This window comes from Paramormyrops kingsleyae, chromosome 2 (assembly GCF_048594095.1).
Source record: "Paramormyrops kingsleyae isolate MSU_618 chromosome 2, PKINGS_0.4, whole genome shotgun sequence".
In the NCBI taxonomy this organism is placed as follows: Eukaryota; Metazoa; Chordata; class Actinopteri; order Osteoglossiformes; family Mormyridae; genus Paramormyrops; species Paramormyrops kingsleyae.
In genome coordinates, this window is record NC_132798.1 from 17,810,569 (window position 1) to 17,826,699 (window position 16,131).

General features: G+C 45.5%; 22 non-coding genes across 22 annotated transcripts; all 22 read left to right on the forward strand.

The window, feature by feature from the left end:
* Positions 1-460: 460 nt before the first annotated feature.
* trnas-gcu (transfer RNA serine (anticodon GCU)) lies at positions 461-542 on the forward strand. The gene has a single exon. It is a non-coding gene; the product is annotated as a tRNA-Ser (tRNA).
* Positions 543-788: 246 nt separating this feature from the next.
* On the forward strand, positions 789-870 carry trnas-gcu (transfer RNA serine (anticodon GCU)). The gene has a single exon. It is a non-coding gene; the product is annotated as a tRNA-Ser (tRNA).
* Positions 871-1,505: 635 nt separating this feature from the next.
* trnas-gcu (transfer RNA serine (anticodon GCU)) lies at positions 1,506-1,587 on the forward strand. Its single transcript has one exon. It is a non-coding gene; the product is annotated as a tRNA-Ser (tRNA).
* Positions 1,588-1,833: 246 nt separating this feature from the next.
* trnas-gcu (transfer RNA serine (anticodon GCU)) lies at positions 1,834-1,915 on the forward strand. Its single transcript has one exon. It is a non-coding gene; the product is annotated as a tRNA-Ser (tRNA).
* Positions 1,916-2,550: 635 nt separating this feature from the next.
* On the forward strand, positions 2,551-2,632 carry trnas-gcu (transfer RNA serine (anticodon GCU)). Its single transcript has one exon. It is a non-coding gene; the product is annotated as a tRNA-Ser (tRNA).
* A 635-nt stretch (positions 2,633-3,267) lies between these two features.
* Positions 3,268-3,349, forward strand: trnas-gcu (transfer RNA serine (anticodon GCU)). The gene has a single exon. It is a non-coding gene; the product is annotated as a tRNA-Ser (tRNA).
* Positions 3,350-3,984: 635 nt separating this feature from the next.
* On the forward strand, positions 3,985-4,066 carry trnas-gcu (transfer RNA serine (anticodon GCU)). The gene has a single exon. It is a non-coding gene; the product is annotated as a tRNA-Ser (tRNA).
* Positions 4,067-4,701: 635 nt separating this feature from the next.
* trnas-gcu (transfer RNA serine (anticodon GCU)) lies at positions 4,702-4,783 on the forward strand. The gene has a single exon. It is a non-coding gene; the product is annotated as a tRNA-Ser (tRNA).
* Positions 4,784-5,029: 246 nt separating this feature from the next.
* On the forward strand, positions 5,030-5,111 carry trnas-gcu (transfer RNA serine (anticodon GCU)). The gene has a single exon. It is a non-coding gene; the product is annotated as a tRNA-Ser (tRNA).
* Positions 5,112-5,746: 635 nt separating this feature from the next.
* On the forward strand, positions 5,747-5,828 carry trnas-gcu (transfer RNA serine (anticodon GCU)). Its single transcript has one exon. It is a non-coding gene; the product is annotated as a tRNA-Ser (tRNA).
* Positions 5,829-6,074: 246 nt separating this feature from the next.
* trnas-gcu (transfer RNA serine (anticodon GCU)) lies at positions 6,075-6,156 on the forward strand. Its single transcript has one exon. It is a non-coding gene; the product is annotated as a tRNA-Ser (tRNA).
* A 635-nt stretch (positions 6,157-6,791) lies between these two features.
* On the forward strand, positions 6,792-6,873 carry trnas-gcu (transfer RNA serine (anticodon GCU)). Its single transcript has one exon. It is a non-coding gene; the product is annotated as a tRNA-Ser (tRNA).
* A 635-nt stretch (positions 6,874-7,508) lies between these two features.
* trnas-gcu (transfer RNA serine (anticodon GCU)) lies at positions 7,509-7,590 on the forward strand. Its single transcript has one exon. It is a non-coding gene; the product is annotated as a tRNA-Ser (tRNA).
* A 246-nt stretch (positions 7,591-7,836) lies between these two features.
* On the forward strand, positions 7,837-7,918 carry trnas-gcu (transfer RNA serine (anticodon GCU)). The gene has a single exon. It is a non-coding gene; the product is annotated as a tRNA-Ser (tRNA).
* A 635-nt stretch (positions 7,919-8,553) lies between these two features.
* trnas-gcu (transfer RNA serine (anticodon GCU)) lies at positions 8,554-8,635 on the forward strand. The gene has a single exon. It is a non-coding gene; the product is annotated as a tRNA-Ser (tRNA).
* Positions 8,636-8,881: 246 nt separating this feature from the next.
* Positions 8,882-8,963, forward strand: trnas-gcu (transfer RNA serine (anticodon GCU)). Its single transcript has one exon. It is a non-coding gene; the product is annotated as a tRNA-Ser (tRNA).
* A 635-nt stretch (positions 8,964-9,598) lies between these two features.
* trnas-gcu (transfer RNA serine (anticodon GCU)) lies at positions 9,599-9,680 on the forward strand. Its single transcript has one exon. It is a non-coding gene; the product is annotated as a tRNA-Ser (tRNA).
* Positions 9,681-9,926: 246 nt separating this feature from the next.
* On the forward strand, positions 9,927-10,008 carry trnas-gcu (transfer RNA serine (anticodon GCU)). The gene has a single exon. It is a non-coding gene; the product is annotated as a tRNA-Ser (tRNA).
* Positions 10,009-10,254: 246 nt separating this feature from the next.
* On the forward strand, positions 10,255-10,336 carry trnas-gcu (transfer RNA serine (anticodon GCU)). Its single transcript has one exon. It is a non-coding gene; the product is annotated as a tRNA-Ser (tRNA).
* Positions 10,337-10,971: 635 nt separating this feature from the next.
* On the forward strand, positions 10,972-11,053 carry trnas-gcu (transfer RNA serine (anticodon GCU)). Its single transcript has one exon. It is a non-coding gene; the product is annotated as a tRNA-Ser (tRNA).
* Positions 11,054-11,299: 246 nt separating this feature from the next.
* On the forward strand, positions 11,300-11,381 carry trnas-gcu (transfer RNA serine (anticodon GCU)). Its single transcript has one exon. It is a non-coding gene; the product is annotated as a tRNA-Ser (tRNA).
* A 246-nt stretch (positions 11,382-11,627) lies between these two features.
* Positions 11,628-11,709, forward strand: trnas-gcu (transfer RNA serine (anticodon GCU)). Its single transcript has one exon. It is a non-coding gene; the product is annotated as a tRNA-Ser (tRNA).
* Positions 11,710-16,131: the final 4,422 nt, after the last annotated feature.

Below are 16,131 nucleotides of genomic sequence, written 5' to 3' on the forward strand. Positions count from 1 at the left end.
ACTGCAACTGTGAATTAGGGTAAGAACTCACGGAAGATGAACGACTCAATTGAGGTTAACATCCTTACTCAAGTGTTCATGGGTGAAATTTCTGAAGCTGGTAACCGTTTGATTGGCACTAATCAGCATCATTTCAACAGCTTCGTCTGCAGTGTCCATGACTTGATAGTATCGCCTCTGCTATTAGTAAAGTACTATTGGTGAATGCGCTTCACATGCAGTTATCTACTTTGATTCCGGACGGCAATTTGCCATTTCTGATTTTGGGAGGATGAAGTTTGCAATAATCGATTGTCTTCCTTATCGTGTGGTCATCCACGACATGCCTAGGACAGACAGCTTCATCTGTGCATGAATTACCGACCTATCACTTCTGCCCATTTTGGCTCGCTGCTTTTGCTGTACTTTTAGTGTGAAACTACTGTGTGACAAATAAGGTGTGCTCATTTCTTTTGCATGTGACGAGATGGCCGAGTGGTTAAGGCGATGGACTGCTAATCCATTGTGCTCTGCACGCGTGGGTTCGAATCCCATTCTCGTCGGTCTTTGTACCTTTAGCTTGTTTCCATAGTCCATCTCCAATGTCACAAGTGTTCCTGCAAACTGGAAGCTTGTGACTACCAGAAGTGCTGACTGAACCCTGGGAGAACTTCATTGTCAATCGGCAGAAAGTGTCCATGGTCTTGCAAGATGCTTCCTGTAATTTAATCCTGGCTCACTGCAGCTGTCAATTAGGGTAAGAACTCTCGGAAGATCAACTACTCAATGGATTTGTTTGTTCTACATGTGATGAGATGGCCGAGTGGTTAAGGCGATGGATTGCTAATCCATTGTGCTCTGCATGCGTGGGTTCGAATCCCATTCTTGTCGGTCTTTGTACCTTTAGCTTGTTTCCATAGTCCATCTCCAATGTCACAAGTGTTCCTGCAAACTGGAAGCTTGTGACTACCAGAACTGCTGACTGAACCCTGGGAGTACTTCATTGTCAATCGGCAGAAAGTGTCCATAGTCTTGCAAGATGCTTCCTGTAATTTAATCCTGGCTCACTGCAACTGTGAATTAGGGTAAGAACTCACGGAAGATGAACGACTCAATTGAGGTTAACATCCTTACTCAAGTGTTCATGGGTGAAATTTCTGAAGCTGGTAACCGTTTGATTGGCACTAATCAGCATCATTTCAACAGCTTCGTCTGCAGTGTCCATGACTTGATAGTATCGCCTCTGCTATTAGTAAAGTACTATTGGTGAATGCGCTTCACATGCAGTTATCTACTTTGATTCCGGACGGCAATTTGCCATTTCTGATTTTGGGAGGATGAAGTTTGCAATAATCGATTGTCTTCCTTATCGTGTGGTCATCCACGACATGCCTAGGACAGACAGCTTCATCTGTGCATGAATTACCGACCTATCACTTCTGGCCATTTTGGCTCGCTGCTTTTGCTGTACTTTTAGTGTGACACTACTGTGTGACAAATAAGGTGTGCTCATTTCCTTTGCATGTGACGAGATGGCCGAGTGGTTAAGGCGATGGACTGCTAATCCATTGTGCTCTGCACGCGTGGGTTCGAATCCCATTCTCGTCGGTCTTTGTACCTTTAGCTTGTTTCCATAGTCCATCTCCAATGTCACAAGTGTTCCTGCAAACTGGAAGCTTGTGACTACCAGAAGTGCTGACTGAACCCTGGGAGAACTTCATTGTCAATCGGCAGAAAGTGTCCATGGTCTTGCAAGATGCTTCCTGTAATTTAATCCTGGCTCACTGCAGCTGTCAATTAGGGTAAGAACTCTCGGAAGATCAACTACTCAATGGATTTGTTTGTTCTACATGTGATGAGATGGCCGAGTGGTTAAGGCGATGGATTGCTAATCCATTGTGCTCTGCACGCGTGGGTTCGAATCCCATTCTCGTCGGTCTTTGTACCTTTAGCTTGTTTCCATAGTCCATCTCCAATGTCACAAGTGTTCCTGCAAACTGGAAGCTTGTGACTACCAGAAGTGCTGACTGAACCCTGGGAGAACTTCATTGTCAATCGGCAGAAAGTGTCCATAGTCTTGCAAGATGCTTCCTGTAATTTAATCCTGGCTCACTGCAACTGTGAATTAGGGTAAGAACTCACGGAAGATGAACGACTCAATTGAGGTTAACATCCTTACTCAAGTGTTCATGGGTGAAATTTCTGAAGCTGGTAACCGTTTGATTGGCACTAATCAGCATCATTTCAACAGCTTCGTCTGCAGTGTCCATGACTTGATAGTATCGCCTCTGCTATTAGTAAAGTACTATTGGTGAATGCGCTTCACATGCAGTTATCTACTTTGATTCCGGACGGCAATTTGCCATTTCTGATTTTGGGAGGATGAAGTTTGCAATAATCGATTGTCTTCCTTATCGTGTGGTCATCCACGACATGCCTAGGACAGACAGCTTCATCTGTGCATGAATTACCGACCTATCACTTCTGGCCATTTTGGCTCGCTGCTTTTGCTGTACTTTTAGTGTGACACTACTGTGTGACAAATAAGGTGTGCTCATTTCCTTTGCATGTGACGAGATGGCCGAGTGGTTAAGGCGATGGACTGCTAATCCATTGTGCTCTGCACGCGTGGGTTCGAATCCCATTCTCGTCGGTCTTTGTACCTTTAGCTTGTTTCCATAGTCCATCTCCAATGTCACAAGTGTTCCTGCAAACTGGAAGCTTGTGACTACCAGAAGTGCTGACTGAACCCTGGGAGTACTTCATTGTCAATCGGCAGAAAGTGTCCATAGTCTTGCAAGATGCTTCCTGTAATTTAATCCTGGCTCACTGCAACTGTGAATTAGGGTAAGAACTCACGGAAGATGAACGACTCAATTGAGGTTAACATCCTTACTCAAGTGTTCATGGGTGAAATTTCTGAAGCTGGTAACCGTTTGATTGGCACTAATCAGCATCATTTCAACAGCTTCGTCTGCAGTGTCCATGACTTGATAGTATCGCCTCTGCTATTAGTAAAGTACTATTGGTGAATGCGCTTCACATGCAGTTATCTACTTTGATTCCGGACGGCAATTTGCCATTTCTGATTTTGGGAGGATGAAGTTTGCAATAATCGATTGTCTTCCTTATCGTGTGGTCATCCACGACATGCCTAGGACAGACAGCTTCATCTGTGCATGAATTACCGACCTATCACTTCTGGCCATTTTGGCTCGCTGCTTTTGCTGTACTTTTAGTGTGACACTACTGTGTGACAAATAAGGTGTGCTCATTTCCTTTGCATGTGACGAGATGGCCGAGTGGTTAAGGCGATGGACTGCTAATCCATTGTGCTCTGCACGCGTGGGTTCGAATCCCATTCTCGTCGGTCTTTGTACCTTTAGCTTGTTTCCATAGTCCATCTCCAATGTCACAAGGGTTCCTGCAAACTGGAAGCTTGTGACTACCAGAACTGCTGACTGAACCCTGGGAGTACTTCATTGTCAATCGGCAGAAAGTGTCCGTAGTCTTGCAAGATGCTTCCTGTAATTTAATCCTGGCTCACTGCAACTGTGAATTAGGGTAAGAACTCACGGAAGATGAACGACTCAATTGAGGTTAACATCCTTACTCAAGTGTTCATGGGTGAAATTTCTGAAGCTGGTAACCGTTTGATTGGCACTAATCAGCATCATTTCAACAGCTTCGTCTGCAGTGTCCATGACTTGATAGTATCGCCTCTGCTATTAGTAAAGTACTATTGGTGAATGCGCTTCACATGCAGTTATCTACTTTGATTCCGGACGGCAATTTGCCATTTCTGATTTTGGGAGGATGAAGTTTGCAATAATCGATTGTCTTCCTTATCGTGTGGTCATCCACGACATGCCTAGGACAGACAGCTTCATCTGTGCATGAATTACCGACCTATCACTTCTGGCCATTTTGGCTCGCTGCTTTTGCTGTACTTTTAGTGTGAAACTACTGTGTGACAAATAAGGTGTGCTCATTTCTTTTGCATGTGACGAGATGGCCGAGTGGTTAAGGCGATGGACTGCTAATCCATTGTGCTCTGCACGCGTGGGTTCGAATCCCATTCTCGTCGGTCTTTGTACCTTTAGCTTGTTTCCATAGTCCATCTCCAATGTCACAAGTGTTCCTGCAAACTGGAAGCTTGTGACTACCAGAAGTGCTGACTGAACCCTGGGAGTACTTCATTGTCAATCGGCAGAAAGTGTCCATAGTCTTGCAAGATGCTTCCTGTAATTTAATCCTGGCTCACTGCAACTGTGAATTAGGGTAAGAACTCACGGAAGATGAACGACTCAATTGAGGTTAACATCCTTACTCAAGTGTTCATGGGTGAAATTTCTGAAGCTGGTAACCGTTTGATTGGCACTAATCAGCATCATTTCAACAGCTTCGTCTGCAGTGTCCATGACTTGATAGTATCGCCTCTGCTATTAGTAAAGTACTATTGGTGAATGCGCTTCACATGCAGTTATCTACTTTGATTCCGGACGGCAATTTGCCATTTCTGATTTTGGGAGGATGAAGTTTGCAATAATCGATTGTCTTCCTTATCGTGTGGTCATCCACGACATGCCTAGGACAGACAGCTTCATCTGTGCATGAATTACCGACCTATCACTTCTGGCCATTTTGGCTCGCTGCTTTTGCTGTACTTTTAGTGTGAAACTACTGTGTGACAAATAAGGTGTGCTCATTTCTTTTGCATGTGACGAGATGGCCGAGTGGTTAAGGCGATGGACTGCTAATCCATTGTGCTCTGCACGCGTGGGTTCGAATCCCATTCTCGTCGGTCTTTGTACCTTTAGCTTGTTTCCATAGTCCATCTCCAATGTCACAAGTGTTCCTGCAAACTGGAAGCTTGTGACTACCAGAAGTGCTGACTGAACCCTGGGAGAACTTCATTGTCAATCGGCAGAAAGTGTCCATGGTCTTGCAAGATGCTTCCTGTAATTTAATCCTGGCTCACTGCAGCTGTCAATTAGGGTAAGAACTCTCGGAAGATCAACTACTCAATGGATTTGTTTGTTCTACATGTGATGAGATGGCCGAGTGGTTAAGGCGATGGATTGCTAATCCATTGTGCTCTGCATGCGTGGGTTCGAATCCCATTCTTGTCGGTCTTTGTACCTTTAGCTTGTTTCCATAGTCCATCTCCAATGTCACAAGTGTTCCTGCAAACTGGAAGCTTGTGACTACCAGAACTGCTGACTGAAGCCTGGGAGTACTTCATTGTCAATCGGCAGAAAGTGTCCATAGTCTTGCAAGATGCTTCCTGTAATTTAATCCTGGCTCACTGCAACTGTGAATTAGGGTAAGAACTCACGGAAGATGAACGACTCAATTGAGGTTAACATCCTTACTCAAGTGTTCATGGGTGAAATTTCTGAAGCTGGTAACCGTTTGATTGGCACTAATCAGCATCATTTCAACAGCTTCGTCTGCAGTGTCCATGACTTGATAGTATCGCCTCTGCTATTAGTAAAGTACTATTGGTGAATGCGCTTCACATGCAGTTATCTACTTTGATTCCGGACGGCAATTTGCCATTTCTGATTTTGGGAGGATGAAGTTTGCAATAATCGATTGTCTTCCTTATCGTGTGGTCATCCACGACATGCCTAGGACAGACAGCTTCATCTGTGCATGAATTACCGACCTATCACTTCTGGCCATTTTGGCTCGCTGCTTTTGCTGTACTTTTAGTGTGACACTACTGTGTGACAAATAAGGTGTGCTCATTTCCTTTGCATGTGACGAGATGGCCGAGTGGTTAAGGCGATGGACTGCTAATCCATTGTGCTCTGCACGCGTGGGTTCGAATCCCATTCTCGTCGGTCTTTGTACCTTTAGCTTGTTTCCATAGTCCATCTCCAATGTCACAAGTGTTCCTGCAAACTGGAAGCTTGTGACTACCAGAAGTGCTGACTGAACCCTGGGAGAACTTCATTGTCAATCGGCAGAAAGTGTCCATGGTCTTGCAAGATGCTTCCTGTAATTTAATCCTGGCTCACTGCAGCTGTCAATTAGGGTAAGAACTCTCGGAAGATCAACTACTCAATGGATTTGTTTGTTCTACATGTGATGAGATGGCCGAGTGGTTAAGGCGATGGATTGCTAATCCATTGTGCTCTGCACGCGTGGGTTCGAATCCCATTCTCGTCGGTCTTTGTACCTTTAGCTTGTTTCCATAGTCCATCTCCAATGTCACAAGTGTTCCTGCAAACTGGAAGCTTGTGACTACCAGAAGTGCTGACTGAACCCTGGGAGAACTTCATTGTCAATCGGCAGAAAGTGTCCATAGTCTTGCAAGATGCTTCCTGTAATTTAATCCTGGCTCACTGCAACTGTGAATTAGGGTAAGAACTCACGGAAGATGAACGACTCAATTGAGGTTAACATCCTTACTCAAGTGTTCATGGGTGAAATTTCTGAAGCTGGTAACCGTTTGATTGGCACTAATCAGCATCATTTCAACAGCTTCGTCTGCAGTGTCCATGACTTGATAGTATCGCCTCTGCTATTAGTAAAGTACTATTGGTGAATGCGCTTCACATGCAGTTATCTACTTTGATTCCGGACGGCAATTTGCCATTTCTGATTTTGGGAGGATGAAGTTTGCAATAATCGATTGTCTTCCTTATCGTGTGGTCATCCACGACATGCCTAGGACAGACAGCTTCATCTGTGCATGAATTACCGACCTATCACTTCTGGCCATTTTGGCTCGCTGCTTTTGCTGTACTTTTAGTGTGACACTACTGTGTGACAAATAAGGTGTGCTCATTTCCTTTGCATGTGACGAGATGGCCGAGTGGTTAAGGCGATGGACTGCTAATCCATTGTGCTCTGCACGCGTGGGTTCGAATCCCATTCTCGTCGGTCTTTGTACCTTTAGCTTGTTTCCATAGTCCATCTCCAATGTCACAAGGGTTCCTGCAAACTGGAAGCTTGTGACTACCAGAACTGCTGACTGAACCCTGGGAGTACTTCATTGTCAATCGGCAGAAAGTGTCCATAGTCTTGCAAGATGCTTCCTGTAATTTAATCCTGGCTCACTGCAACTGTGAATTAGGGTAAGAACTCACGGAAGATGAACGACTCAATTGAGGTTAACATCCTTACTCAAGTGTTCATGGGTGAAATTTCTGAAGCTGGTAACCGTTTGATTGGCACTAATCAGCATCATTTCAACAGCTTCGTCTGCAGTGTCCATGACTTGATAGTATCGCCTCTGCTATTAGTAAAGTACTATTGGTGAATGCGCTTCACATGCAGTTATCTACTTTGATTCCGGACGGCAATTTGCCATTTCTGATTTTGGGAGGATGAAGTTTGCAATAATCGATTGTCTTCCTTATCGTGTGGTCATCCACGACATGCCTAGGACAGACAGCTTCATCTGTGCATGAATTACCGACCTATCACTTCTGCCCATTTTGGCTCGCTGCTTTTGCTGTACTTTTAGTGTGACACTACTGTGTGACAAATAAGGTGTGCTCATTTCTTTTGCATGTGACGAGATGGCCGAGTGGTTAAGGCGATGGACTGCTAATCCATTGTGCTCTGCACGCGTGGGTTCGAATCCCATTCTCGTCGGTCTTTGTACCTTTAGCTTGTTTCCATAGTCCATCTCCAATGTCACAAGTGTTCCTGCAAACTGGAAGCTTGTGACTACCAGAAGTGCTGACTGAACCCTGGGAGAACTTCATTGTCAATCGGCAGAAAGTGTCCATGGTCTTGCAAGATGCTTCCTGTAATTTAATCCTGGCTCACTGCAGCTGTCAATTAGGGTAAGAACTCTCGGAAGATCAACTACTCAATGGATTTGTTTGTTCTACATGTGATGAGATGGCCGAGTGGTTAAGGCGATGGATTGCTAATCCATTGTGCTCTGCATGCGTGGGTTCGAATCCCATTCTTGTCGGTCTTTGTACCTTTAGCTTGTTTCCATAGTCCATCTCCAATGTCACAAGTGTTCCTGCAAACTGGAAGCTTGTGACTACCAGAACTGCTGACTGAACCCTGGGAGTACTTCATTGTCAATCGGCAGAAAGTGTCCATAGTCTTGCAAGATGCTTCCTGTAATTTAATCCTGGCTCACTGCAACTGTGAATTAGGGTAAGAACTCACGGAAGATGAACGACTCAATTGAGGTTAACATCCTTACTCAAGTGTTCATGGGTGAAATTTCTGAAGCTGGTAACCGTTTGATTGGCACTAATCAGCATCATTTCAACAGCTTCATCTGCAGTGTCCATGACTTGATAGTATCGCCTCTGCTATTAGTAAAGTACTATTGGTGAATGCGCTTCACATGCAGTTATCTACTTTGATTCCGGACGGCAATTTGCCATTTCTGATTTTGGGAGGATGAAGTTTGCAATAATCGATTGTCTTCCTTATCGTGTGGTCATCCACGACATGCCTAGGACAGACAGCTTCATCTGTGCATGAATTACCGACCTATCACTTCTGGCCATTTTGGCTCGCTGCTTTTGCTGTACTTTTAGTGTGACACTACTGTGTGACAAATAAGGTGTGCTCATTTCCTTTGCATGTGACGAGATGGCCGAGTGGTTAAGGCGATGGACTGCTAATCCATTGTGCTCTGCACGCGTGGGTTCGAATCCCATTCTCGTCGGTCTTTGTACCTTTAGCTTGTTTCCATAGTCCATCTCCAATGTCACAAGTGTTCCTGCAAACTGGAAGCTTGTGACTACCAGAAGTGCTGACTGAACCCTGGGAGAACTTCATTGTCAATCGGCAGAAAGTGTCCATGGTCTTGCAAGATGCTTCCTGTAATTTAATCCTGGCTCACTGCAGCTGTCAATTAGGGTAAGAACTCTCGGAAGATCAACTACTCAATGGATTTGTTTGTTCTACATGTGATGAGATGGCCGAGTGGTTAAGGCGATGGATTGCTAATCCATTGTGCTCTGCACGCGTGGGTTCGAATCCCATTCTCGTCGGTCTTTGTACCTTTAGCTTGTTTCCATAGTCCATCTCCAATGTCACAAGTGTTCCTGCAAACTGGAAGCTTGTGACTACCAGAAGTGCTGACTGAACCCTGGGAGAACTTCATTGTCAATCGGCAGAAAGTGTCCATAGTCTTGCAAGATGCTTCCTGTAATTTAATCCTGGCTCACTGCAACTGTGAATTAGGGTAAGAACTCACGGAAGATGAACGACTCAATTGAGGTTAACATCCTTACTCAAGTGTTCATGGGTGAAATTTCTGAAGCTGGTAACCGTTTGATTGGCACTAATCAGCATCATTTCAACAGCTTCGTCTGCAGTGTCCATGACTTGATAGTATCGCCTCTGCTATTAGTAAAGTACTATTGGTGAATGCGCTTCACATGCAGTTATCTACTTTGATTCCGGACGGCAATTTGCCATTTCTGATTTTGGGAGGATGAAGTTTGCAATAATCGATTGTCTTCCTTATCGTGTGGTCATCCACGACATGCCTAGGACAGACAGCTTCATCTGTGCATGAATTACCGACCTATCACTTCTGGCCATTTTGGCTCGCTGCTTTTGCTGTACTTTTAGTGTGACACTACTGTGTGACAAATAAGGTGTGCTCATTTCCTTTGCATGTGACGAGATGGCCGAGTGGTTAAGGCGATGGACTGCTAATCCATTGTGCTCTGCACGCGTGGGTTCGAATCCCATTCTCGTCGGTCTTTGTACCTTTAGCTTGTTTCCATAGTCCATCTCCAATGTCACAAGTGTTCCTGCAAACTGGAAGCTTGTGACTACCAGAAGTGCTGACTGAACCCTGGGAGAACTTCATTGTCAATCGGCAGAAAGTGTCCATGGTCTTGCAAGATGCTTCCTGTAATTTAATCCTGGCTCACTGCAGCTGTCAATTAGGGTAAGAACTCTCGGAAGATCAACTACTCAATGGATTTGTTTGTTCTACATGTGATGAGATGGCCGAGTGGTTAAGGCGATGGATTGCTAATCCATTGTGCTCTGCACGCGTGGGTTCGAATCCCATTCTCGTCGGTCTTTGTACCTTTAGCTTGTTTCCATAGTCCATCTCCAATGTCACAAGTGTTCCTGCAAACTGGAAGCTTGTGACTACCAGAACTGCTGACTGAACCCTGGGAGAACTTCATTGTCAATCGGCAGAAAGTGTCCATAGTCTTGCAAGATGCTTCCTGTAATTTAATCCTGGCTCACTGCAGCTGTCAATTAGGGTAAGAACTCTCGGAAGATCAACTACTCAATGGATTTGTTTGTTCTACATGTGATGAGATGGCCGAGTGGTTAAGGCGATGGATTGCTAATCCATTGTGCTCTGCACGCGTGGGTTCGAATCCCATTCTCGTCGGTCTTTGTACCTTTAGCTTGTTTCCATAGTCCATCTCCAATGTCACAAGTGTTCCTGCAAACTGGAAGCTTGTGACTACCAGAACTGCTGACTGAACCCTGGGAGTACTTCATTGTCAATCGGCAGAAAGTGTCCATAGTCTTGCAAGATGCTTCCTGTAATTTAATCCTGGCTCACTGCAACTGTGAATTAGGGTAAGAACTCACGGAAGATGAACGACTCAATTGAGGTTAACATCCTTACTCAAGTGTTCATGGGTGAAATTTCTGAAGCTGGTAACCGTTTGATTGGCACTAATCAGCATCATTTCAACAGCTTCGTCTGCAGTGTCCATGACTTGATAGTATCGCCTCTGCTATTAGTAAAGTACTATTGGTGAATGCGCTTCACATGCAGTTATCTACTTTGATTCCGGACGGCAATTTGCCATTTCTGATTTTGGGAGGATGAAGTTTGCAATAATCGATTGTCTTCCTTATCGTGTGGTCATCCACGACATGCCTAGGACAGACAGCTTCATCTGTGCATGAATTACCGACCTATCACTTCTGGCCATTTTGGCTCGCTGCTTTTGCTGTACTTTTAGTGTGACACTACTGTGTGACAAATAAGGTGTGCTCATTTCCTTTGCATGTGACGAGATGGCCGAGTGGTTAAGGCGATGGACTGCTAATCCATTGTGCTCTGCACGCGTGGGTTCGAATCCCATTCTCGTCGGTCTTTGTACCTTTAGCTTGTTTCCATAGTCCATCTCCAATGTCACAAGTGTTCCTGCAAACTGGAAGCTTGTGACTACCAGAAGTGCTGACTGAACCCTGGGAGAACTTCATTGTCAATCGGCAGAAAGTGTCCATGGTCTTGCAAGATGCTTCCTGTAATTTAATCCTGGCTCACTGCAGCTGTCAATTAGGGTAAGAACTCTCGGAAGATCAACTACTCAATGGATTTGTTTGTTCTACATGTGATGAGATGGCCGAGTGGTTAAGGCGATGGATTGCTAATCCATTGTGCTCTGCACGCGTGGGTTCGAATCCCATTCTCGTCGGTCTTTGTACCTTTAGCTTGTTTCCATAGTCCATCTCCAATGTCACAAGTGTTCCTGCAAACTGGAAGCTTGTGACTACCAGAAGTGCTGACTGAACCCTGGGAGAACTTCATTGTCAATCGGCAGAAAGTGTCCATGGTCTTGCAAGATGCTTCCTGTAATTTAATCCTGGCTCACTGCAACTGTCAATTAGGGTAAGAACTCTCGGAAGATCAACTACTCAATGGATTTGTTTGTTCTACATGTGATGAGATGGCCGAGTGGTTAAGGCGATGGATTGCTAATCCATTGTGCTCTGCATGCGTGGGTTCGAATCCCATTCTCGTCGGTCTTTGTACCTTAAGCTTGTTTCCATAGTCCATCTCCAATGTCACAAGTGTTCCTGCAAACTGGAAGCTTGTGACTACCAGAAGTGCTGACTGAACCCTGGGAGTACTTCATTGTCAATCGGCAGAAAGCGTCCATAGTCTTGCATGATGCTTCCTGTAATTTAATCCTGGCTCACTGCAACTGTGAATTAGGGTAAGAACTCACGGAAGATGAACGACTCAATTGAGGTTAACATCCTTACTCAAGTGTTCATGGGTGAAATTTCTGAAGCTGGTAACCGTTTGATTGGCACTAATCAGCATCATTTCAACAGCTTCGTCTGCAGTGTCCATGACTTGATAGTATCGCCTCTGCTATTAGTAAAGTACTATTGGTGAATGCGCTTCACATGCAGTTATCTACTTTGATTCCGGACGGCAATTTGCCATGTCTGATTTTGGGAGGTTGAAGTTTGCAATAATCGATTGTCTTCCTTATCGTGTGGTCATCCACGACATGCCTAGGACAGACAGCTTCATCTCTGCATGAATTACCGACCTATCACTTCTGGCCATTTTGGCTTGCTGCTTTTGCTGTACTTTTTGTGTGACACTACTTTGTGACAAGTGACAGCTGCTAGCCTTGAAGTGTGTGATTGAGGAGCAGGAAGAGGAACCAGTTGAGGTCACCAAGGAATGGGAGGACGCCAAGGACACAGAGGGGGAGAATGGCTGCATGCATCAGTCCCTGGATGGGACGCGGGCGGATAGAGACCACAGCTGGTGTCAGAAGGCTTAGTAACTGTCCTTTGGAGTGCAGTTCCTCTCTTCTCTTTAGCGCTGAGGCTAATCCACAGTGTGTGCAGGTGTGAGGCAGACTTCAAGCTCCAGGGGCTGGATGTCCTCCTGAGGAAGCTGATGGAGGCAGAGATAGATGGGGAGGCAGTGGCTAAGCAGCTGTCAGGCATGCAGGAGAGTGTGAGAGGAACACGGCGTGTGAGTGACCTGGTCCAGGGCTGAGAGGCAGCTGCCTCGAAGACCAGAGTCCATTTTTAAATAACACTTATCCATTACATTTGTAGCATGAATTTAACGACAGGCTCAACATAACCCTGTATTGGGGTAAGATGTCAAGGATGAAGAATGAAGCAGTTGTGCTTAGTTTCCCTGATGGAATGGCGGCTGCTGCTGATGGCAAACTCTTCCTTACCTCCTGCCAGTGAGAGTGAGAGAGCGAACTCCTTATGTTTCGTCCTTTCCCACAGGACAAACGGCCATCTCCGGCAATTGGCACACTGCTGGGCCAGCAGAGCCCGGTGCGCAGAGGCTGGAGATGCTCCAGAGCTGGTGTGGCCACCACTGCCAGGTGGCGAAAGAGAAGAGCCAGCTGGAGATGCGAGTGCCTGGGTTTCCTGGAGCATTCGAATTATAGCACCTTGGGGTGGTCAAGAAGCAGTCAGCAACAGTAAATGCTACTCAAAGCAAACTCAGCAGCCCAGCGGCCACCAGAGGGCCCTGATCTGATCAGCCTGTCCGAATGGGAAGGAAAATGACAAACGACAACTAGATCAATCAAAAAGGGTTGGTCAAGCCCTGGTAACAATCTAGCCATCCATCTTTCACCACTGCTCAATCACCTTGTTTATTCAGACTTTAAGTCAACATACAAGTTGATCAAAATTAAATTAGAGAGCACACCATATTTTATAAAATCTGCATTTTTAAATCCTGGCTTAATCATGGTTCTGCTGGCAGAAGGCTACGTTGAGTGGCAGGTTGTTTCCAGGCTCAAAATTTCTAAGACTGCAGTAAACAAAAACAAGGTGAAGCAGGAGACACTGAAAACGACCACCATCCAGCAAGGCAGAGGGTGGAAGCAACTTTCTAATGCCAGAGATGACAGTTAACTTTTCAACAGGGCCTCATGAATTGGAGGATGACATCAAGTGGCCTTCAAAAGGAATGGGAAACATTAAGTGCAGGTGTGAAGTGCACTGCTAGCACAGTTCGTATCAGGCTCCTAGAAACAGGATTGAATTCCCATAAATCAACGAAGAAGCCCTTCATTAATGAGAAACAGCGAAGAACCAGGCTGCTGTTTGCAAACCCATAAATCTGGAAACGAGTGAAACTGAATTTTTTGCTGTGGTCTCTTACTTTTTCCAGAACTTATAATGTCAAAGGGAAATGATGCATAAACAGAGAAAACGGCAGCATGAATCATAGTCTGAGTAGTCAGGTTAGCCCCCCTCCACCTGCTTTGCTGACCTGCTTCCTATATACCACCCAGCCAGATGACGACCTAAAGAACCAGCTGCACAGCATCGAGGACGAGGTCTGGCTCAAGAGGATGGGGCTACTCAACCGGCTCCACCGCCTCACGTCCGACAGCGCCAGCACCAGCCTGGAGAACCAGAGACTCATAGTGGGCCTGGGACTTCACTGCTCCCAGAATGCTATGGGGTTGGTGTGGGGTCGGTGCCCCCTGCAATGCAGCCTTAATCTCCAGGGTTACAGTATACTGCTGTTTGCTACAGTATGCTTTGGGGTCGGCACCCCATTTCTGAGTTCTGCTGCAATGCAGCTTTAATCTCCACGGTTACAGTATACTACTGTTTGCTACAGTATGTTTTGGGGTCAGCACCTCATTTCTGAGTTCTGCTGCAATGCAGCTTTAATCTCCAGGGTTACAGCATACTACTGTTTGCTACAGTATGCTTTGGGGTCGGCACCCCATTTCTGAGTTCTGCTGAAATAGAGCCTTAATTTCCAGGGTTACAGGTTGCTTCTAAAGTTAGCACCAATCAGATCAGTGCAACTTAACTGTAGGGAAATACATTAAGACAAAAATGTATGCTTTAAGACTGTAAAGTTATTTACAAACAAATCATTTACAGTAATTTATTTTCCACATGGAACAATTGGGGTTTACCTTGTTTGCGTTTAGCCGTCTCACACACAGAACTAGCTAGCTAACACTAACAGAAAGCTACGTGTTTCCCCTGTTTTCTCCTTTTAAGGCCCGACTGTCAGTGCTGGAGGGGAAGCTGATGTCTTTGAGGTCTGACAGGCAGCAGCTGAAGGCCACAGTCAAGCATCTTGAGAGCCAGGTGGCCACACTAACACCAAACATGATTATTTAGTAAATAGCGACGCAGCAGTGTAGTGTAACCATTGTGGGTTGGAATGGTGTAGTTACTAGTAGTAGTAAGAATAATAATTACTAACTATGAACCATATTCCTGGACAGGAAGAGAGGTCACTTTTAATTAGTTTGGTCGCTGGTGTAGAAAGTACTCAAGTCTGGGGGCCACGTAGAGAAATCCCAAATCCACTTTATAATTATAGGAAGTGATCCCAATAGGTCTGCGTAAACAATCTTAGTGTGTGATCACATTTTACTTATTTAGCAGATGCTTTTATCCAGTCCCTGGGGCAACTAGGGGTTAAGGGCTTTGCTCAAGGATGCAACTATGAAATCACTTAGCTAACCACAGGATGCGAACCAGCGCCATTACACTGGCATCCTAACTTACTGAGCAACACATCTCAGTTTGCCAGTGTCATTAATTGTGCTAAAGGAGGATATTGGGGTCACGACACACCCGGGTAGGACAGGACCTCGCGTGAGGAGGGCTGGTGCTCACTGATTGCAAGTTGAGCATGTCCCAGCTCACTGTGCTTTGCGGCTGCAGACGGCACGCATGGAGGTGCAGCAGCGAGGCATGATGTTGGAGCTAGCGGAAAAGGAGGTACAGGTGGCAAGAGCTGGGCTGGAACAGCAGCTGCGTGAGGCAGAGGAGCGCATTCACACCCATGAGACGCACAGCGCCAAGCAGAGTGGCACCATGGCAGAACTGCAGCTGAAGATACACGCGTCTGCCTCTGTATCTGCATCCCTCCACCTGTCCATGTCTGCATCAGTATCTGCATCCCTCCACCTGTCCATGTCTGCATCAGTATCTGCATCCCTCCACCTGTCCATGTCTGCCTCTGTATCTGCATCCCTCCACCTGTCCATGTCTGCATCAGTATCTGCATCCCTCCACCTGTCTATGTCTGCATCAGTATCTGCATCCCTCCACCTGTCCATGTCTGCATCAGTATCTGAGTCTTCCTCTGTATCTGCATCTCTCTGCCTGTCCAAGTCTGCCTCTGTATCTGCGTCTCTCCACCTGCCGATATCTCCCTCTGTAGCTTTATATTTTTTTAATAATTGGATGTTTACAGTGCTTGGAATAAAGTGAGTTATACTGAGACTAATCAATGTGTCCATTTGTCATTTGTCTTATTGCAGCAAAGCTAACGATTTCATTTAAGTATGACCTAACATGAAATCATCTGTTAGAATAAAGCAATAAATCTATGAATGTGTCTTCACAAAATATGCACCATTACAGTATTCTGTGGCTCAGTTCATTTAAACTTGCAACACATCATAG